This window comes from Rattus norvegicus, chromosome 4, assembly GCF_021556685.1.
Source record: "Rattus norvegicus strain SHRSP/BbbUtx chromosome 4, alternate assembly SHRSP_T2T, whole genome shotgun sequence".
NCBI lineage: Eukaryota > Metazoa > Chordata > Mammalia > Rodentia > Muridae > Rattus > Rattus norvegicus.
Genome location: NC_141537.1, coordinates 169,881,204 through 169,900,106, shown reverse-complemented (window position 1 = coordinate 169,900,106; position 18,903 = coordinate 169,881,204). Strand labels below are relative to the sequence as shown.

Sequence of the window (18,903 nt, the reverse complement as noted above, 5' to 3'; positions counted from 1 at the left end):
GGGCACTGTTGCCACTTAAATGTTTGGACCAATCCCCATCGGAGAGGTCACAAGGCACCGTTACTGCAACACCTGCTCTTTTCAATGTGGTCCTGCCCTCCTACCCTTTTGTCCTGTGCTACACTTCAGATTTCTATTTTGTGCTGAACACACTTCCTTTTTCTCATATCGAAAGATGACATTGTGGTAACAGCCAAAAACAAACAAACAAATGACAACCCTAAAAATGAGGGTGGGTTTGAAAAAAAATGTTAGAAATAAAGTTTTTCCCTGCTTTTCCCTTTTAGAGGCAATGCTGGAGTTGACAGTCTTCTATGCGTTTCTTTTTTTTTTAATTTATTATTTATCTTTATTTCATGTTCATTGGTGTTTTGCCTTAATTTACATCTGTGTAAGGGTGTAGGATCCCCTGGAACTAGAGTTACAGATGGTTGTGAACCACCATGTGGATGCTGGGAATTGAACTCAGGACCTCTGGAAGAGCAGCCAGTGCCCTTCTATGTGTTTCTTATGAGATGTTTCTGATTACTTAAATCCCATTTTCCTCTCCACCTGTAGAGTGTTTAGTGTGTCACCCAGACTGTCATTTAACTACTGGGATTAAATAATCCTCCTGCCTCATCTTCTGACTATAGTATGTAACTGTAGTAAGTAACGTTCTAAATACATGGGGCTCGGGGCGGAGGGGCTGGAGAGATGGCTCAGTGGTTAAGAGCACTGGTTGCTCTTACAGAGGTCCTGGATTCAATTCCCAGCACACACTCAATGGCTCACAACCATCTCTAAATCTAGTCCCAAGACACCTGATGTCCCCCCACTGCACAGCACTGCACACATATGGTGCCATGACATACACATATGGCACACAGGCATAAAATAAAAATAAAAGATTACAGTTTTTAAATAAATAAAAACATGGAGGGTTTTTTTTTACATTTTTTTTTTTACATTTATTTTTTGATTGCCCAGGAGGCAGGGACATGCCAGGATGTGTGTGGAGGTCAGAGGTCAACCTGCAGCTTGTGGGAGTTGGTTCTCTCCTTTCTCCACTTAAGTCCCTGGGATCAAACTCAGGTCATTAGGCTTGGCAGCAAGCATGTTTACCCAGTGAGTCATCACCCCAAAGTCATGCGTGTGTGTATTTCAAATGTGTTGTTATTTTTCCTTCACAAAAACAGCACATTACACATTGATATGCATTTCTCACACACACACACACACACACACACACATACATGTATATGGTATATATATGTATATATATCCCAGTCCTGGAAGTGTGTCTTGGTGGTAGCATGTTTGCTCAGAATGTATAAGAACCTGGGTTCAATGCCAAACCAGGGGAAAAGTAGAGGGGAGACACTGCAACAAGAAAAAGTTTGGGGCCAACCTGAGCTACATAGTGAGACCCTGCCTCAAAAGCAAAGAAATAAAAAGTCTGTTTATTTGAACCATTTCTTTTTTTCAATTGGTTATTTTATGTATTTACATTTCAAATGTTATCCCCTTTCCCAGTTCCCCCCTCTCCCACCCTCCCACTTCTATGAAGATGTTCCCCCTCCCACCCACCCACTCCCACCTCCCAGCATTCCCCTACACTGGGGAATTGGGCCTCATTTGAACCATTTCTAACAGGGGCTCTTATTATTAAGACAGCAGTCCAGGTTAGTCTTGAATTTTCAGCAATCTTCCTGATTCAGCCTCCCAGGAGCTGATACTACACGCGTGCGATCTCCTAGAATACACTTCCACAGTACCTGCTATTTTGGACATTCTTCCAAAGTGATATTTGTTTCTGTTGCTCACAACAGGGACTGAATTATAATTCATCTGTCCAATCCCTCACTAAGAAACAAATTCCATATTTTCAATTGATTTGCCACAACAGCAGTTTAGTGAATATCCTTTCGTGTGGAAACTCTTAAAAGTATTTCTTTTTTAAGATGTATTTCTTTTATTTTATGTGTATGAGTGTTTTGCCTGAATGCAGGTATGTGTACTACATGCAAATCCTCTATCTCTCTCTATCTCTCTCTTCCCCTCCCCCTTTCCCTCTTCCCCTCCCCTCCCTCTCCCTCTCTCTCTCTTCCTCCTCCTCTCTCCTTCCCCCTCTCCTCCCCCCCACCCGAGAGAGAGACAGAGATGTCTGATACCCAAGGAAATCAGAAGATGATGCTGGATCCAAGCTTGCTAGGATCAAAGTAACACACACACACACACACACACACACACAAACACACACACAAACAAACACACACACAAACACACATACACAAACACACACAAACACACACACAAACACACATACACAAACACACATACACAAACACACACACATACACACACGGAGAGACAGGAATATAGACAGATGACAGACAGACAGATAGATAGATAGATAGATAGATAGATAGATAGATAGATAGATAGATAGATAGGTAGGAAGGATAGATAGATTGTGTGTTCTAAAGTTTAAAATTGATATTTTCTTTGGTACTCAATAGAGATTCAACAGTTCAACAATTTCTCTTCTGGGGACAGAACTAATGAGGAGAAAGCATGCCCCAGCTACAGCTGAACATTCACATTTAAGCCATTAATCCAAAAGAAACCATGGAAATTTTTAACCCCAACATAAGTGTGTCTTTATGAGAGTTTCTGGATCTTACAGCTATTCAGACAGTGTAATCCTTCAATCAGCTTTCTGTCAAGGAAGAGAACAATCACTAACTGTTTGTACTAATCTGACCAGAAAAGGTTCCAGTAGTTTCTAAGTGTGTTGGATTTAAGCACATGATTAAAAATAAAAATCCAAAGACTATCCTGATGATAAGTTTTACAGGGGGTTCACGTGACAGACAACTTCTGTTTGGTACACAGATGCCAGGACATTTGCCGCCATAGTTCCCCCTTTAAGTTTACATATTTAGTATCTTAAAAGTACCTTTCGAAGGGACTGGATGGGGTTGGTTCCTTCAACATTTTGTTTGTAAGAAATAAGGCTCAATGCCCCAGTGTAGGGGAATGTCAGGGCGGGGAGGTGGGAGGGAAAGGTGGGTGCGTGGGGGAGCTCCCTCATAGAAGCAGGGGGAAATAGTGGGCTTCTGGAGGGGAAACCAGGAAAGGGGGTGACATTTGAAATGTAAATAAAAAGGGTCAGGGAAGCATCCATGACGTGAAATGGTGTGTGTGTGTGTGTGTGTGTGTGTGTGTGTGTGTGTGTGTGTGTGCGCGCGCGCGCGTGCATGCCTATACCTGTGGAGGCCAAAGGTGATGGTGTCCTAGTTTCATTTCTCTTGCTGTGAGAAAATAAAATATCCTGACAAAATGCAACTTAAAAGAGAAAGGTGATGGTGTCCTAGTTTCATTTCTCTTGCTGTGAGAAAATAAAATATCCTGACAAAATGCAACTTAAAAGAGAAATTTATATCCCCCCTGACTTTAATTTGGCTCACAATTCCATGGTCTAGTCCATCATAGCAGGAAGTCAAAGGAGCAGGGACATAAAAATGTGAAGAGCAGAGGGTCCGTGAACATGAAAGCTTACTGTCCGTCTAGCTGTCTCTAACTCTGAGTCTAAGGAACCCTAACAAAGACAATGAGGGATGTACTTATCTTCATATATTCTCATATAAAGTACCCTTTCATAGCTTTGTTCATATTTCTCTTGGCTTGCTTTTTTTCCTTTACTTGCCAACATGTAGCAGTTCTAATATAATATATGTACTGACGCTCTGTTATGTGTGTAGTGAATATTTACTCCCGTCCTATTGCTTTTGTGTTGTTAGTCCTTGGATGGTTTTACCGTGTGCGTGATTCATTCTACTCACTCTCCACATTCTCTCTTTTCTCCGTCCACTCTGCCTCCTCCCTAACTGTCCCTTCCCAGATCCGTGACTTTTGGTTTTACTGTGTGATCCGTTTAGATCAACCAGGGCCATCTATGTGATCCTGAATTTGAGAGAGAACAAGAGGAGTGAGGGGAGGAGCTGGGAGGGGTTGGAGGGGAGAAGGAGGGAGAAAAGGCTGCAATTACATTTTAACTTGAACAAAAAAAGTTTCAAAAGGAAAGTAAGACTGGGGCAGTCTGAGCAACATAGTGGCATCTTATCTCAAAACCCAAACCGAAACAAAGTTGTTGAAAGGACAAATAGCATAAATACTGTTGTGTTTAGATGAAGTGCCTAAAAGGTAAGGGGGAGGGGAGGATAAGGAATTTAACCAACACGAAGGCTCATGTTTGGGGAGATGACAAAGCTGTGAGGAGAGGGCTGGGAATGAGTCTCAGGTGGCAGGGCACTTGCTACAAGACACCAAGTCCCAGACTGACTTCCCGGTACCACATAAAGCTGGGGGAGGGGAGAGCACACCTGTTATCATAGCTCCCTGGGAGGAAAACCAACCGGAGGAAGAATCTCTAGTTTAGGGGCATCCTTGGCTAAATTTAAGTTAAATTAAAGGAAAAGAGGCTGTGAAGGAGGACAAGCAGAGTACATTGGAGGATTTGGAGTGTGGGACTAAAAGGGGAAAATAGGAAAATTAGGTGATTATTTTAATTTAAAAATAAATAAATAAATAAATAAATAAATAAATAAATAAATAAGTGTCATTGCCTCCCCCACAAAAGTCAAGATGGTTTACTTGCTGTTCTTCCAGAGGACCTAGGCTTGGTTGCCCTCTTCTGGTGTTCCTAAAGACAGCTACAGGGGTTGGGGATTTAGCTCAGTGGTTAGAGCGCTTGCCTAGGAAGCCCAAGGCCCTGGGTTCAGTCCCCAGCTCCAAAAAAAAGAACCAAAAAAAAAAAGAAAAAAGACAGCTACAGCATACTCATATACATAAAATAAATAAATAATTTTTTAAAAAAAATATTCAGAGTAGTTCAAGAGTGTTTGACTAACACCTAGACATGCCAAGCCATCCAACACAACAAATAGCTCATTCTCCAAGATTCAAAGCTTATTTGTTCATGGATCCAAGGGAAGTTCTACTTCCCGCTTCCTCCCAAAGGACATATGGATTTCTCAGAATATTTCCTCCTCTGGCCTGGCACATCTACTAGTTCCAAATGGCTAGTCTTGTCTCAAAGTCTTCTGTACAGCTTGGCTTGTCTGAAAGTGACTCTGAAGCAGTTCTTACTGCTTGGGAAGGAGGAACTTAGTGAGTCTGGTCAGTTTCAGGGACCTCCTGAAGCTATTGAGTTGTTTTCTTCCTGTCTTAAGGAACTTCCCTGAAGCATGAAGTGTTTGATACCCCCTCCCAACCATTATGTCTGAAATATCCTGATGCTTTACCTCCATTAGTATATCCTATGTCTTAAGAAGTTTCCCTACAAATGGAAGGCTTTAACTGGGAGGACATTGCTACACAGTAGGCCAGAGGCTGTCATCTGGTGTCCTGCTGTGTCACTCTCTGTCTTTATGCCTCTCTCCAAACATATAGCTTATTATCATCCAAGTTGGCCTGCCAGCCATCAAGCCCCAGAAGTCCTCCTATCTCCCTTCTGTCCAGTGTTGGGGTTACATGGTCACGGCTAGCTTTTATGTAATTACTGAGCATCCAAACTAAGCTCCTCATGGGTGTGTAGCAAATACTCTTTTTCTCTTTTGAGCTATGTTTCCAGTCCTCATTCATGTATTGCCTGCTTTTATTATAAGTATCCACACCGTTCATGTAGCATCACAGAAGACTAGCACTGAGACAAACGTGGCAAAAGCACGCTACTTCTATGGCATGCATATAGAACACATTGTTAATTGTGTTGAAAAAAATCAGGCTTTAACACAACATTAACTTTCTAAGAGTGCAGAGTAAAGGACAGGTATCAGCTCAAAATACCCCAAGATCAAGATCTATTTGTCTCAGAGGGACAGAGGGCAAGGGAATAAAAGGCAAAGACAGGAAATAAAGAACAAGGGGAAGGAGGAAAGAAACCAGGGAGAGAGGGAAAGGGGTATATATTCCCTGCTGGGGACTGGGAGCAAAAAGGACTGCCTCTGGATGGAGGGGAGACAGCCTAGCCTTCCCTTCCCCTCGTTCTTGTTAAAATCTGTTAGATTACATTCCTAAAGCTGGCCACCAAGGTCTGCTCCCTTATTTGGCCACTTCCTCCTCCTGAGACTGACTACCAAGGTCCAACTATCCAAGTATTGGCATCCAGCAATCAAAATCTCCATGTGGCTGCCCTAATTTTTATGCCCAATTAAATGTAAACACCTCATCCTAACGGGTTTCCCTCGTACCTTTATACACTGCCATTTGCCTGTGACCCATATCTGTCTCCTTTCTATGCAGAAGCACTCCTTTGTCCTCTGGGGACAAATATCCCTTCCCCCTGTCCCTCACCCTCAATGTCCTGTCTTTGTCTCTTATTTCCTGCCCTTTTCCCCTCTGAGACAAAGAAATCTCCTTTGTGTTGAGAACTCCTTACACATCTTTAACATCAGCATTCTGGGGGCAGAGGCAGGCAGATCTCTGTAAGCTCTATGCTAAAATGGTCTACGTATCAAGTTCCAAACCAACCAGGGATACATAGCGAGTGAGGCCCTGTCTAAAGCAAAGAAATAAAGCCACAACTCCTAGAAAGGAACTCAGCAAAATCACCTATGCAGGAAGGATGGGGAGAGGGATGGCTCAACAATTAAAGAGTCCTTGCTGCTCACTCCTGAGGACTGGAGTTTATATCCTAGCCAGCCATCCAGCCAGTCAGTCATCCCAGCCAGTCAGTCATCCCAGACAGCAGTCATCCCAGCGAGTGGTAACTCCAGTGACCCATGCATACACAGGCACATAACCAAACTCCCATACCCACATACACACAAACACACACAAATAAATAAAATTAAATGTTAGTATGTAACTTAATTTTGTCTTCCAAATCGCACACACAGATTCAGGGGTCTAGCATAGTCATGCTCATGCATGTCATCTAAGAACTAAGGAAAGAAAAGCAGGAGAATTTCTGTAAATGGGAGACCAGCGGGTCACCGAATCCCTGACCACAGAATCGCTGTCACACTGTCAAAGTCAGCTGCAGAAATCACGTCCTCACCAACATGCTGGCTGATAAGCTTCCTGAAGGCATCACCTGGGAACGCAAATCCAGTTCGTGGAGATATCCTAACCAGTAAGTTAATTCAGCACTGTGGCACTGGGCATGTTTCTCTGGGAAAGATTCTAGAGAGTATGTGGGACGCTGTCTTCCTGCAAAGCTTAGAAAAGTCCAGCACAGCATCCCCCATCAGCCCAGCTCATCTGAGGAGTTGTACTCTTCTATCTTCCTTTCCTTGTCCCTCTGAGATCCTAGGTGCCTGTACCACACTGCTACAGTAGGCGGCCTGCTAGCCCCAGGTATCTTCCTGGCTCTGCCCTACACTGTGATGGGGTTACTGGTGTGCCCTGCCACGCCTGACTTTTTAAGTGGGTGCTAGAGATTCGAACTCTGGTCTTCACAATTGCACAGCAAGCGCTTTTACCCACTGAGTCATCTCCCCAGCCCCCGAGGCTGTGATCCTTGAGCCTTGTGGATTCGAATTTAATTCATCTACCCTTCCCTCCTCTGCCTTTGAGGGTAACTCATAGCAACATAAAAGATAGTTTAAAACAAGGGCTGCATGCTTGCTTACCTAGACCTAGCACTAACTCGCTGAAAGGGAATCTCTTGTGCTTGCTCTGTGGTCCATGAAGAGCCAAGCTGTCCCACAGTTAAACAAACAACACAAACCCCAGCGGGTTTCATTCTCCCTAATACCTAAAAAGGCAACACGTGAAAAAAGACACACTCCCCATAACCGAACCCCCGCCTAAGTTCTCATTGATCCTAAAGCTTCTTCAGCCTGCTGACCCCTACTAAGGCCTTAACAAAGCCCCAGTGCCCTTGGCAAGGCCATCCAAACTCCCAAGGGGCTTTTCCAAGGTCTTTCCCCAAGCCACAGCTGTCACAAGCTGACTGCACCATCATTAAAACCTACCTGGCCCGAGATAAGCCCATACAAACCTCCCATCTGTGGTAAACATCCCGCACATGAAAGGGACGTCCCCAGACCAAGGCCAATTTGGCCTCTCCAGAAACCTTGGTCTCTCTGTGTTTATTCTCTTGCTTCTTCTTAATTGTGTTTATTTCTCACTTATCAATTTTCTGACCAATGCACCGAATGCTGGACCGTTGACAGGGTGCCCAGGGAACTAATTACACCCCTCCTCAGAGCTCCCGACAAAGCCAGACAAGACTGAGGAATGGAAGGAGAAGCCAGATCACTGTTTACTCCTGATAGAGCTTGATTGCTAAGTGTAGTTTAATGTGAGAAGCAGAAGAGTTTCCCAATTCAGTGGTCTGAAGCTTTATTGGGAAAGAGCTCCAAATCTGCCAATTAAGCCACAGCCCAAGGGCAGAGTTAGGGAAGGGGGCCAGGAGAGACAGACTTACACTAACACAACACAACTCTACCTAAAAGGACAGTCTTCTGGTTTGCTTCGTCTTGTTTTGTTTCTGAGACAAGGTCTCCCGTACCACAGACTGGCCTTAAACTTGATTTGTAGCTGACACTGACCTTCAACTTCTGATCCTCCTGCCTCCACCTCCTGAGTGCTAAGATCACAGCTTTGAGCCGCTACACAGTTTCCGAGGGTCTAGGGATCAAACCCGGGGTTTACTGCTTGCTAGGCAAGCGCTCAAGTAACCAAACTACACCTCCAGCATGGGTTTGTTTTCGGTTTTTATCCTTAGGTTGGCTGTGTGGATGCGTGTATAGGAACCAACGTGCCACAGCACGTTGGGTGGAGGTCAGAGGACAACTTCGTGCCGTGGGAGCGGCCCTTTAACCTCTTCCTGGGCTCTGGAGATAGAACGCACACTGTGAGTGCTCTGCCCACTGAGCCATTTACTTGGCCTTTGATTGGTGTTTGGAGTTCTGTTGGGTGAAACAGCTTTGGTGTTCCTTGGGCTGGCCTAGAATTCCAGATAGGCTGGGCTGATTGCTGATTTGGGTTTTGGGGTTTTTTGTTTGTTTGTTTGTTTTTTTAATGTCCCATGCCCCTCCATGGAGATCAAATGCAGGCCCTGGTGCATTGTAAACAAGCACTGAGGTTAAACCCCCCCAAAGCATTTTACTTATAATAGATACGTTGGTATTATTTTGGCAGTTAGATCTCTTAACTAGCCAGGCATGGCTGCACTGACCGGTAATCCCAGGAAAGAGGAAACCAGACAGGAGAAGGAAAACAGAAAAGAGTTCGCATGAGGCTGGCCTGGATTCCACAGTGAGACACTGCCTCAACCGATCACGTATTCCTCAACTAATCAATTAATTAAAAAGAGACCTTCCTGAGTGACCGTGGAATGGCCAACTGACACACCACTTGGAGACCTCAGATGTGTGTGCGGCTGGAAGCCTTGCTGTTCCCAGGTAGGCACTGAACTTGCGGTGATCCTTCTGCCCCAGCCTCCTGAGTTCTGAGATTATAGGTGTATGCTACCCTGCCCAACTTGAACATTCAAAGAAGGGAAGAGAATGTAGAAAGCAAGACGACTTCTTTTACACTGTTACTTGTTTCCTTGCTTATCCTCAAAAACTGGATAGCTAACCCATCCCCCCCACCTCCCCCCCACCCCCACCCCCTCTCTCCCCTTCTCAAGCTTCCCTTTCAACCATCATCCTCTCTCTGTGTTGGGAAGAACCTTTTAGCCTCCTTTCGTTCTCCTCTCTGCCCAGTGCCCCTGCTTAATTCAACAAAGGCGCTCTGGTAAGGTACAAAGCTCACTTTCTTCCTTGTAGACGAGAGAAGAGGTGTTCACTGTGCATCACTCGAATGCGAGTATCTCTGCCCCACAGGCATAAATAAAATTTCAAGTAGGCCAGATTCCAGCAGGGAAGAAAAGGCAAAGCCAAGGGTCATTCAGGAATGGGATCTAGGTAGACTCAAAGTTGCTGTGACGTTGGTGGAGAGAAATCAGAACCGTGAATCTTGAGTTGAGGCAAACACGGAATGAAAGGAGATTCCTAACGGGGCCCCGTCCTGTCTGCTGGCCGGGAGCTGGGAAGGGATCGCCAGAGATGCTGTGCATGGAGACAGGAGTGAGGAGTAAACTGCTCTACGAATTCATAGCAAGCATGGACGCCACTGACAGCGACAGATTCTGGGAGGAGCAATGAGAAACAGCCCCAGAGTCACCTAACCAACGCTCTAATACAGGACAGAGGAGTCAGGAGTATGAGCAGCTCTGACTTTTGACTTTTTCCATTCACATTTAAGAATATCGCCAGCCCTCTCCACCTGTAAACCCCGTGTGCGGGTTCCGCCGACTGCTGGTGGGAAACATTTGAAAAACATTTGCATCTGCACTGAACTGCATAGATTTTTAATTTTGTTATACCCTAAACAATACAGAGTGGCTGTTTGCAAAGCATTTATATTATGGTAGGTATTATAAATATTCTATAGATGATTTCTAAGATTTACCATGCTTGTGTCTATGTATGGTACATACAGGTACCACACTGCTCAGAAGAGGGTCTCAGATCCCCTGGAGCAGGAGTTGTAGCAGTTATGAGCTGGCCCAAGTTTGTGCTGAGAACACCCTGTCCTCTATAAGGGTACCATGTGCTTTTAACCACTGAACCGCCTCTCCAGCCCATCTAGGCTCACTTAAAGCCTAGAGAAGGGCATGGGTAAGTTCCAGACAAATGCTACACCATCTTATTTACAAGAGGGCTGTGAGCATCTAGGGGTTTTCCAAAGGACATCCTGGAATGAATCCAATGGGATACCAAGGGACACATGTAATCGTTCTCACATATTAGCCTCTGCCACTATAACAAGTTACCACCAACAGCCTAGCACACAGTCAACATCTCACAGTTTGGGGGCTGCAAATCCCACGTGGGACTGACTGAGATGGCTCGGCATGTTAAGACGCCTGCTCGAGTCTGAACTCTAGCACCCACGTGACAGAACCAACTCTTGAAAGCTGTCATATGACCTCCACACAGGAGCTATGGTGTGTGAGTATACATATATATACATACATGCGCACATATATACATGGGTTTCACCAGGGCCGAGTTCATTTACAGATGTTGTGGGGGACAATCTATTTCCCTGAATTTCTGCTTCTATGGTCTTATAACCTCTTTACTTCTCCAGAACTTGCAAGGTAGGGTCAGTCCCCATGTCACTACTGTCCTGTCTGGTCCACATTTCAGGATGATGTAATTCCAATAGAACCATCAGAATGACCCAAGCTGACTCCCTACTGTAAGGTCAGCAAACTAGCACATTTAATTCTCTGCAACCTTAATTCTTCTTTGTCATAGGACGTAACATAATTGTGAATTCCGGGTTTTAAGATATGTCTGGTTTTTTTCTCGTAACATTGACTAAATCCCTAGCAGGATCAGCTTTAGGAAGAAAGGATTTATTCTCTTCAGGGGATGTAGTTAAGGCAACTGGAACAGATTGATCCATCAAGGCAGAACCTGGGAATCAGAGAGTAGCCTGCAAAGTGGACCAAGGGCTAGCCTATAACCTTCAAGGCTCACCCCAAAGCCCTATTTGGGGCAGTGAGGCCTCATGTCCCAATGGATCCACAACCTTGCCAAACTGGGGATCAAGTATTCAAAGTCCTCAGACACGTGAGCTGTAGAAGGGCATCCCCCACCCAAACCGCAACAGTCCCTCTTTGGAGAGGGAATTTTTTTCTTCCCACCATTTAACCATAAATGCTAGGGACACAAAGGAACAGAAAGAGGAATGGACCATTCTTCCTTAGCCATAGATAGCTTCCTCTGAAAAACATAAAGTTTCTCTGAGAGGGGTTTTGTGGTTTCCTCCTTATGTTGTGCTGTTTGTGTTGAGTGACAGGGTCCAGGCTGGTGTTGAACTTTTGATCCGTCTGACTCAACTCCCTTATGAGTCTATGCTAACATATTTGGCTGCTCTTGGACTTTGAGGATTGATTAAAGGCCCTGGGATGATCCTCAGTGTCAGCCTCCCATCCAAGGGCCCAACGTCTACATCTACAAAGACCCCTTTACTACTTAACGTAACCGATTCACAGAGTCTGCAGGTGTCTGACCATCTGTCTACCACGTCATATTTATTATGGAACTCTGCAGGGATCGAGGGGTGTCATTGACTCTGAAGTCGCACATTACTGATCATAAAAAGACTTTATGGGCATGGTTGGGCATGGTTGTTACAATTCAGTCAGAAAGCAGAAATTAAGAATCACTGTGAGACAGACCAACCTGGGCAAAATTCTACCTTAAAAAAAAAAATCTAAGATGGGCTGGAGATATGGCTGGGCAGCCTGCCACCGAGCCTTTGGCCTGAATTCCTTCCATATTTCCATATGGTGGAAATAAAGAGCCAGTTCCCATAAACCTTCCTCAGACCTCTGTACTGAAACCTCCCCCCCCCTCTCTCTCTCTCTGTCACACACACACACACACACACACACACACACACACATATATGCACATACATATTCATACATACACACACTCTCCTCACACATGTGCACACACAGGTACACACATATACATACATACACACATGCACATACACAGGTACATACACACACACATACATATATGCACATACACACACACACACACACACACACACACACACACACACACACACACACACATTTTTTTTAATTGAAACAAGGGCCGAAGAGATAATTCAGCAGTTAAGCGCATTGGCTGTTCTCCCAGAGGACCCAGATTCAATACACAGCATCCGTGGGGCAGCTCAGAGCCATCTTTAACCCCAGTTCCAGGGGATCTGATGCCCTCTTCTGGCTTCCTCAGGCACTTCACGCAAGTTGTGAACAGGTATAACATGTAGGCAAAGCATCCATTCACATAAAATGATAAAAACAATAAAGACTTAAAAATAAATAAATAAAATCAGCCGGGTGGTGGTGGTGCACACCTTTAATCCCAGCGCTTGGGAGGCAGAGGCAAGTAAACCTCTGAGTTAGAGGCTAGCCTGGTTTACAGAGGGAGTTCCAGGATAGCCAAGGCTACACAGAGAAACCCTGTCGTGAAAAAAAAAAAATAGCTAAGTAATAATCAGAACATAAATAGCGACTGGAGAGATGGCTCAGCAGTTAAGAGCACATGCTGACTTCTAGAGGACCCAAGTTCCGTTTTCAGCAATGATACTGGGCTGCTCAGAATTGGCTGTAACTCCAGCTTCAGGGGCTCTGATGCCTTCTCTGACCTATGTGATCATCCAAATACATGCACCAGACACACAGAAATACTTACACATAAATAAGATAAAAATTCATATAAAAATTACATATAAACGGGCTGGAGAGATGGCTCAGCCGATAAGAGAACAGACTGCTCTTCCAGAGGTCCTGAGTTCAATTCCCAGCAACCACATGGTGGCTCACAACCATCTGTAATGGGATCTGATGCCCTCTTCTGGTGTGTCTGAGGACAACCACAGTGTACTCATATAAAGTAAATAAATAAATCTTAAAAAAAATTACATATAAACGATCGAAATGTAAATAAGAAATACTCAAGTTAATAAAGATTAAAAAAAATTACAAATAACTCACAAAGTTTTCGATCAGTTCCCTAGACAGGGGAATGTTTACCTGTGCACATTTTTTTTTTTTTCTTGTCTTGAAACCTGCTTTCTCCTATAACTCAGGACCACCAGCACATCCCATCCACCATGTGCTGGGCCTTTCCACATCCATCAAGAATACACCACAGGCGTGCGCATTACGGTTCTGCGCTTGTCATCATGGCGACGCGGGGCCATGTGCAGGACCCTAATGACCGGCGCCTCAGGCCCATTTACGGTGACAACCGACTCCGGCGTGACGGCGGGAGCGGCTTCCCGAGGGGAGATGCCCCGGTGATGGTGGTTCTGTTTAGAAGAATGAGGATCCGGCGGTTTTCTTATAGGATGTAGTTTAGTGCGCGTGGAGAAACTGAGGCCCAGAGAAGGGAAGGGGCTGATGCAAGGTCACTCAGATCGAGTCCCATCCTGATGCTGCTCTGTGCAGAACAGCTGCTCGGGGCACACGTGGGAGGCGGGGGGAGGGGGTCGCGGGCCCAGAATAGCGGGGAAGAGATGGCAGTAGCTGGTGTCGCTGGAGCGGGAGGCCAGGCTGCTGGAGGGTTTTTCCTTTCAGCACCAAGTCTGAGGTTTTTCTCTGCATCCTACCTTCCTTGTGCTTAGCGGATCCCTCTCCGCGGCGCGCATCCCAAACCCACGGGCTTTAAGATGTACCTTATTGTCACCTTCCCACCGCAGTAGAATAAAAAGAGTCACAAAAACAAGTCAGAGAGAGAAAAAAAAAATAAAGAATACACCACAGGCTCGCCCACGGGCCTTTGCAGATACACGGCCCTGATCTGAGCCTTCTCCGCCTTGGAAGAAGGCAATGTTCAAGAAACTCCAACACCAATGTGGACTTAAAACTCAAAAGGGACAAGTCTTCCTTGAGAAACCCACACATTGTTCTTGGTGGTATTTTCCTTTCTTTCAGCACATTCTCTTTTCTCTCAACCCTGGGGCTTCAGTTCTACACTAAAATCTCACAACGACCTCCTGCACTGCTCTAAAAACCTTAGAAAATACAAAGAACGTCCGTCCACACCCAAACTTCTGTGAGCTGGCATACTTTACTTACCACAAAATGCCCTTCATCCTTTGAGAAGAGATTTCCCAAGCCCGGGCTACAGCAGTTTGCTGCCCACCCCCGTTCCTGCCAAATCATGTGATGACCACCATCTCTTTTCCTCTTACAGCAACCTTGTAAAGGGATGTTACTCTATCTGCTTCCGAAGAGACTGAGGCACAGACATGGGTGTGTTCTGTACTCGTGTCAACATGGCAAGGCACACAGAATTCAGAGGACAACCTTTAGGAATGGGTTCTCTCCCTCCCCGATGGGGGTTCAGGGGATTGACCTCAGGTTGTTGGCTTTAGCAGCAAGCACCTTTACCAATGGACCTATCTCGCCTATCCTGGTTTTTATTTAATTTAATTTTGCGTTTGTTTGTTGAGGGAGGTGTGTGTGTGTGTGTGTGTGTGTGTGTGTGTGTGTGTGTGCGTGCGCGCGCATGATTATGCTTGAGAGCATGTGTTGGGGGCAGTGGTTGTCATTTGATTTATTACTGGTTGGCATTCAGAGGCACTCCCCCTTTCCCATGAGGCAGAGCGTTGTCCATCCAGTGTAAAGGGTGGGCCCTCTGCAATGCATTCTCCATGAACTACGGTGACTTGAGGCAGCTTGCCCACCATAGTCCCCTCTCTAGGCAGCTAATGCTGGTACAGAACATTTGTTTTTATGGAAACAGCTACAGAGCTAGAGATGTGGTTCAGTTAGAGTGCTCACCTAGCATGCACAAAGCCATGCTATAACAATCTGGGCACACCTTTAGTTTTGGTACTTAGAAGGTGGAGGCAGGGGGATCAGAAACTAAAGGTCATCCTTGGCTATGCAGTGAATTCAAGGCTGGCCCGGACCGCATGAGACCTTGTCTCAACAGCAAAAAGAAATTATAGAAGATATCAGGCTATCGTTTTTCAATAAAATGGCAGGGCATTGCTGGCCAGAAATATTTAATCACCATAAGGTCTTTCAGTTTGGCAGCGTGAAAGGATAAATGTGGGATCGAGTGTCACACGGAGACAGTTGGCCTTGTTCTCCTCCAGATTATTTATAGAGTGACAGGTCACCCTCTGAGCCACGCAGGAGTCAGCAAGACCTTAAGTTGCCCTTGTTCAGCTGCTCCCCCGTGGCCTCGAGCCACAGCTTGGAAACTGTTTCCTCACCAACATGGCTGCGTCCCAGAGTCTTCATCCGGGTTAGAATATGAACCAGCACTGGGCTACCCGCACACGGCGCCCCACAAACCGCAGCTATTGTTACGGGTTAACTGGAGAAAGCAGAGGTCTAAGTGGCAGATTGCAGGCTTCAGCCTTTCTTCTCTGTGCAGTTCTTACAAAACGCAGCCCAGGGACTCCAGGGAAGTACCAGTCAAACCCTAATAGCTGAATCGGGGCATGGTGACCCAAGCCCGTGAAACTTGCTGATGCAGGAGGATCGCCAAGGTTTTTGGGCTGCATAGTAAGTAGCAGGCTAATCGGGACTACATAGCAAGGCTGCATTTTAAAAAGAAGAAAAGAAAAGGAAGAAGGGGAGAAACAAAAATAAGCAACATACACACATACACACACACACACACGCGCGCGCGCGCGAAGAAAGAATTAAAATTACCCAAAAATCCTTTGGAAGAAGTGTAGAAGTCCACAACTGAATAGTTAGTAGTGTTTGAATTCTTACGTGTCATTTTGATAAAATCAAAGCAGAGAATGAGGAGACATAATAAATTAAGAAGACATTTCAGGTAGTATCTGTCTTCTTCTATGTGGAAAGGCTGAAGGCCACAGCTTTTTTTTTTTTTTTTTTTTTTTAAAGATTTATTTATTTATTTGTGTATGTAAGTACACCATAGCTATCTTCAGACACACCAGAAGAGGGCATCAGATCTCATTATAGATGGTTGTGAGCCACCATGTGGTTGCTGGGATTTGAACTCAGGACCTCTGGGAGAGCAACCAGTGCTCTTAACCACTGAGCCATCCCTTCAGCCCCCGAAGGCCACAGCTTTAATGGACTTAAAGTTTGTAGGTGTACTGAGAGGTTTCTGATTACTTACTCATGCCAAGTTTGAAACGAACCTTAGAGTCCCAACTTACATTTTTAAAAGATTCATGTAATTTTTTATGCATATGGGTGTGGGGTTTTTTGGGTTTTTTTTTTTTTTTTTGTATGCTTATCTGTGTACCATGTTACTATCTGGTGTCCAGGGAGGCCAGAATTAGACCTGGAGTTACAGATGGTTATGACCCGCTATGTGTGTGTGGTGGGAAGGAACCTGGGTCCTCTGGAAGAGCAGTCAGTGCTCTAACTGCTTAGCCACCTCTCCAGCCCCCAACTAAGTTTGAAGAAAGAAAAAAAAAATGGAATGGTAAGTCAGCGCATTTAGTTCACAAGAGATCTATGCTCTGGAATTTAGATTTATTTTTAAATTAATTGAATGTATTACTATTATTTATTATTATTATTATTATTATTATTATTATTATTATTATTAGTGTGTGTGTGTGTGTGTGATGTGTGAATGAGTCCAGACATGTGAGTGCCAAGGGACAAGTGAGGAAGGCAGAGAACAATCCTCAGAAGTCAGTTCCAGGGCTCAAGCCCAGGCTGGCAGGACTGTGGCAAGCAATTTTGCCTTGTGAGCCATCTCTCTGGCTCTGGACTTACAGCTTCTTACTGGTTAGGATTCCGTAGAAAAAGATGGTAAAATCCTTCCTTATACAGGGCCAAGCTACTCCCTGTGTTGCTTTAGAAGTTATGCTGTGGAACTGAACTTCTTTAGAGTTTTTGAGAGGAGGGTCTAACACTGACACTCAGTGTTCCCCGGAACTCACCAGGTCCCTCACAGTTGCCTGACCTTCCACCTCAGCCTCCCAAGGGCTAGGATCACAGAAGGAGCTAGAACCAGAGCCTGGTCTAAGAATTTTTTATAATCCATGTAGACAGTAAATGTCTTCTAATGTACAAAGTGAAAGTCTCACCTACCCTTACAATGAAGAATTTACTATGAAAATAATAAATTAGAAATATGCACTATATGAACTCACACTATAAGTTACAGAAGGATGGGGCTGGAGAGATGGCTCAGTGGTTAAGAGCACCGACTGCTCTTCCAGAGGTCCTGAGTTCAAATCCCAGCAACCACATGGTGGCTCACAACCATCTGTAATGAGATTTGATGCCCTCTTCTGGTGTGTCTTAAGACAGCTGTAGTGTGGGGTTGGGGATTTAGCTCAGTGGTAGAGCGCTTGCCTAGGAAGCGCAAGGCCCTGGGTTCGATCCCCAGCTCCGAAAGAAAGAACCAAAAAAAAAAAAAAAAAAAAAAAAAGACAGCCGTATTGTACTTGTATATAATAAACAAATAAATCTTCTTTTAAAAAAGTTACAGAAGGATGCACGTTTGGGACATTATTTACAGTTGCCACCCAGTAACGGATATCGTCATTAGACTTCAATGTATTTTTCATTAGCCAATCACGTGTAACAAAAAGTCCTTTCCTCAGAGACGCCTACAGGGAGTTCCCTTGACTTTCCTGTAATGCCGATACCCCTCCCCGGCTCCATTCTTCACCTGCTGCTTGTTTTGGGCACAAAGAGCAGCCTTCTTCTCAATGGCCCAGCTCTGAGGCCAGCTGACAGGAGCAGACTTCAAATTACCCCATCAATAGACGTTTAAATAGCCATTGGATAACCTGCTCCAGCAGAGAAGTCCTGGGGGGAAAAGAAAATCCGTGACACCTTGTCAGGTGTCTGCCCCCATCAGTGAAGCCATCTTTATCTCCCGGGCTCTCCAGGATGCTCCTCTCCCACAGACCCACCTCTGCAGAGCCACCACACGGGCACCATCCATCCACCAGCTCAAACTCCACCAAGGACTTTTCTATCAGTTAAGATTTGCATTTGGCAGCCAGTACCAGGGCCCCGAAACAGTAGTGGCTTAAGCCAGATAAACGTTTATTTTTCTTTTCTGTAAAAGAATTCTGGAGATAAGAGATGCGGGGCTGGTAGGGCCTCGCCTATATAGTTCCTGTATCTCTCCCTTCCACAATGGACCCTCTATCCCTACAGACAAAGAGGACTCCTCAGGTTGCTTCCGCCTTCTCCATCTTGTGGACAGCCAACAGGAGACAGATGAGCGCAAGGCAGACTTCTTTTCCCATGACCTTAGGGCTTGACCAGCAGCACTGTGAACAGTACCCTAAGAAAACGCAAATGTTAAAAAAAAAAAATTAACTTCACTTCATTATTTGGATACGTGCTTGGGTGCA

General features: G+C 45.1%; 1 protein-coding gene across 16 annotated transcripts in view; it reads right to left on the bottom strand.

The window, feature by feature from the left end:
• The window catches only part of Apold1 (apolipoprotein L domain containing 1), a 56,773-nt gene that overhangs the window by 15,811 nt on the left and 22,059 nt on the right, over positions 1-18,903 (bottom strand). For 3 of the 16 annotated variants that reach the window (XM_087658456.1, XM_087658454.1, XM_087658452.1), the window contains 2 exons: positions 18,454-18,833; positions 18,207-18,346 (listed from right to left, as the gene is read on the bottom strand). The exons of 10 other annotated variants lie outside the window; for them this stretch is intronic. The gene's annotated coding sequence lies outside the window, so the exon portion shown is untranslated. Of the gene's footprint in view, positions 1-15,804; positions 16,135-17,971; positions 18,347-18,453; positions 18,834-18,903 lie in introns of those variants that run through there. 3 more of the 16 variants (XM_087658455.1, XR_015685716.1, XM_087658453.1) reach the window with 3 other exon arrangements.